The sequence below is a fragment of the Myotis brandtii genome, unplaced genomic scaffold, assembly GCF_000412655.1.
Source record: "Myotis brandtii unplaced genomic scaffold, ASM41265v1 scaffold1236, whole genome shotgun sequence".
Classification (NCBI taxonomy): Eukaryota; Metazoa; Chordata; class Mammalia; order Chiroptera; family Vespertilionidae; genus Myotis; species Myotis brandtii.
Window position 1 is genome coordinate 48012 of NW_005354316.1, and position 3967 is coordinate 51978.

The 3967-nt window shown below is 59.6% G+C and overlaps 1 long non-coding RNA gene across 1 annotated transcript in view; it reads left to right on the forward strand.

The window, feature by feature from the left end:
* The window catches only part of LOC106724905, a 4434-nt gene extending 2413 nt beyond the window's left edge, over nt 1–2021 (forward strand). Inside the window, exons 2-3 of the long non-coding RNA XR_001360736.1 lie at nt 1075–1180; nt 1623–2021. This is a non-coding gene — a long non-coding RNA (uncharacterized LOC106724905). The remainder of the gene's footprint in view (nt 1–1074; nt 1181–1622) is intronic.
* The last annotated feature ends 1946 nt before the right edge of the window (nt 2022–3967 follow it).

A 3967-nucleotide genomic window follows, 5' to 3' on the forward strand; every position in this document is an offset into this window, starting at 1 on the left:
CGCCCACCTGGGTGCGGAAGCGCCCGGCGCTGGGAGAAAACAAAGGTGTTGTGTTCGGGTTGCCAAACCGCCTCTTTCCCACCCGCCTTCCTCCCGGGAACAAAGGGCCATTGAGGGCGCCGCCCGCCCCAGCCCATCCTCCGGTGTCTCCCTCGAGGTGCGGGGACCAGGGCAGCGTGGGCAGCGCCCTGACCCCCAGCTCTCAGGCTCAAATGCAGGAATGAGCGCCCTGAGCCCGGGGACAGCCTCCCGGGCACCGAGCCCACAGCCGAGTGGCCCGGGCACCGGGCTTGGCTTCGGGACGTTCAAGCCTCTTCAGTTTTCCCGAGTGAACTTTCCTGAGTGAACTTTCCTGAGTGTGCTCGTGGCTGACGCCCAGGGGTGGCAGCCGTGGCCAAACATGACATGTATGTAGTTTCACATAAATCTTATCCAAGTCACAGTTCCTGGTTGGGGTCGGGCTGAAAGTCAGGCCTCAAGGTCACCCCAAGGTCATTGCTACCTACAGGGGCCTGACTTCCCAGGAGCCCACCCCTCCTACGGCCTTTTTTTTTTTTTTAAAGCAAATGGAAAGGATGTTATGTACAATGTTATTATTATTTTTTTATTTTTATTGGCTTCAGAGAGGAAGGGAGAGGGAGAGAGAGATAGAAACATCCATGATGAGAATCACTGACTGGCTGCCTCCTGCACGCCCCACACTGGGGATCCAGCCAGAAACCCGGGCACACGCCCGACTGGGATGGTGCCGTGACCTCCTGGTTCCTAGGCCGACGCTCAACCCCTGAGCCACGCCGGCCGGGCTCCTACGCTAGGGTTCACACGGCTGTTTCATTACTGATCAGCGTCAGTTTCTGCTTAACGCTCCCCCCTCGGCTGCCCCGTGGAGAACGTGTTGGGGTCGTAGGAAGGAGCGCAGGAAGCTTCTGGGGAGCGTTCCCCTCTCCCGCCCCCGGGGCTCCAGGTCTTGCTGCAAAGCCCACGGAGGCGGGAGGATTTTCATTACAGGGTCGGCCGAGGCGTGGCCGGGAGAACGCCGGGCCGGGCCTTTACGAAATGTTTCTTTCCTTCCAGGGGCACTTGGAGCCGATCTCCCGACGTCACAGGCGACCCGAGCCCTGCGCCGAGTGAGCGTCTCTTTGACCGGGTGCCCCGCTGCGGACGAGGCGAGCAGATCGAGGTTCAGAGACGCTTTTTTCTCATTTCTAGAAACTCGGGGGTTAGAGTTTAATCCGGAATCTTAGTGAGAAACAGATTGAGGTGATAGGATGTGAAGAATTAGTCCCGGATGTAATATTATAATCATCATCACACAGAGGAGAGTCCCGAACCCCTCGAGGCTGGTGGGCCCCCCTGGTGGGCAGGCAGGAGTGCCGGCAGGCGCGGCGCATTTAGGAGCCAGTGTGGCCGGTGGCGCAGCTCAGAGGCTGAGCGTTCATCTGTGAACCATGAGGTCACGGTTCGATTCCCGGTCAGGGCACAGGCCTGGGTTGCTGGCTCGATCCCCAGTGTGGGCCCTGCAGGAGGCAGCCGATCCATGATTCTCTCTCACATCGATGTTTCTCTCCTTCTCCCTCTCTCCCTCTCCCGCCCCCCCCCCTTCCCCTCTCCCTCTCTCTAAGACCCATGAAAAGCATGCCCTTGGGCGAGGAGGAGAACAAGAAGAAAGATGCAGACGTGAGCCTGGCCTGCAGTGCTCTCTGCTCTCTGACTGGGCCCAGCTCGGTCCCCTTTGGCAGCCAGGCTGGTGCGGGCCGGGGTCTCCCCAGAAGGAAGGCAGGGGGACCCCTGGATAATGTTTCCGTCCCCGACCGGCCTCACAGCTGCCGACAGGCCGTCCGGCCCAGCAGGCGGTCCTTCCTCAGCCACAGGCCTTGGGCTCACGCCTGCCATGCGTGAGGATCGGCCTGACGCCTTACCACCATTTGCTTGGGGCTGTTTCCTGGCAGTTTTTGTTGTGATTAATCCCAAGACTCAGAGACACAGGTCCTATTTATTTATTTTATTTTTTAAAAATATATTTTTATTGATCTCAGAGAGGAAGGGAGAGAAGGGAGAGAAACATCAATGATGAGAGAGAATCATGGATCGGCTGCCTCCTGCACGCCCCACATTGGGGATGGAGCCCGAAACCCGGGCCTGTGCCCTGACCGGGAACCGAACCCTGACCTCCTGGCTCCTAGGTCAATGCTCAGCTCCTGAGCCACACCGGCCAGGCGAGAGGTCATATTGAAAATAAAACAACCACGGTGCTGAAGTGAGGCTTCTGAGGCGAGGTAGGGTCCGAGCGGACACTCTTTCAGTTCTGCCGCATGTGGCCACCGCCCTCGCCCTCGCTCTCCCGAAGGCAGGTGTGCGATGGGTCCGAGCGAGCAGGAGGCGGCTCCTCCAGCTGCTCTTCGTTTTGAACGCGGTGCCTTCTGTTGAAGTTGCTATTTTTAACAACACATGTGGCAACAACACTCATTCCCGCACGAGCCTATAAAGCTATCCGAGCCCTCAAAACAGAACCAAAAGATGAAATTAAAAAATATTCAGGTATTGCCCGTCCTGTGTGGCTCCGTGGTTGAGCACTGACCTCTGAACCAGGAGGTCATGGTTCGATTCCCAGTCAGGGCACATCCCCAGCGAGGGGCGTGCAGGAGGCAGCCGGTCCATGATTCTCTCAGTTGATTTGGGGTCTGAGACACAGACAGAGGCCCTGGGCAGGACGTGGAGACCGAGGGCTAACGGCTCCCTCCCCAAGTAGCCAGGCAAAGGCAGGTGTGGCTCTATTGAGGGGCAAAGCTGAGTCTTGGAAATCCAGGGACAGTGATGGGGCAAAGCAGGGGACTCTTGGGAAGGCCTGGGTGTACTTGACAAAGGGGAAGACTGACCAGGGGTCGTCACCTGTGCTGCACCCGGGCTCCGCTGCGTCCTCTGTGACCCGGCGCCAGTGAGGACTTGGGGGAGATGCATTGTCCCGGGAGGAGCCCATCTCGCCCTGGGTTCCTGTCTCGTTCTGGGGTCACAGAGCCGTGGGGGAAAGTGACTTTCCTACATCAGTTGTGTCTCTTTTTCTTCTGCTCCCGCAAATGCAGGAGCGTGCCCAGCCCGTGCTTCTGAATGAACAGGCTTCGCTTTGGATCCTACATCGGTCTTCAGGGCGGAGCTTCAGGGTGTGATGCTCCTCCTCCCGCTGGTCCCAGGGCCGTGGATCCAAACGCAGTACCTGCCTCCTAGTGACCACAGCTTGGGGCTCACCTCTAAACCCAGAGATTCTAACGATTTCCCAGGTGCTGCTTGAGTTCATCCTCAGAGCTGGAGGGGCCTTAAGAAGCACCCGTTTCATCTCCTTCACTTTGCAGGCGGGATGTTAACACTTAAAGTCACAGGTGGGGTCCAGGGCTACGCGTCCCAAGTCCCGGCCCATCTGCCACATGGAGCTGCAGGCAGCTTCGTTCAGCCGCGCGGACTCCATGTGGTTCTGCGGCCTTCCCAACTGCTGGGCACGGCTAATACTGTGCCAGGCAAAGACGGGTGCCACCCCGGCCTGGAACCGTGGCTGCGGAGGACGCCTGGGAGACAGCCACGTGGCCTAAGACGGCAAACTCCCAGGGAGGACAGCACAGGATGCGGAGGAAGAAGGACCGGGTTTGCCAGCACCGCCAGCAAGCCCCCGGGAGCCGGGAGTCAGGAGAGAGGCCCGGACCGGTCTCCCTCGCAGCTCTCGGAAGGGCCCAACTCCCCCGGGTCCTTGATCTCGGACGCCTGGTCCCCAGAAATGTGAGGACAATATGTTTCCGTCCCCGAAGCCACTCTGCTGGCGGCGCTTTTGCTACGGCCGCCCTGGCCAACCTGCACGATCCTGTAGGGCTTCCCTGTGCAACCCCTTCCCGCACCGGAGGCAACGCTGGAGCCGCAAAGCACGAGACTCCCGGGGCCAGCGGTCCCTGCGAGGTCCCGGAGTTCCCCGCCACGAGGACCC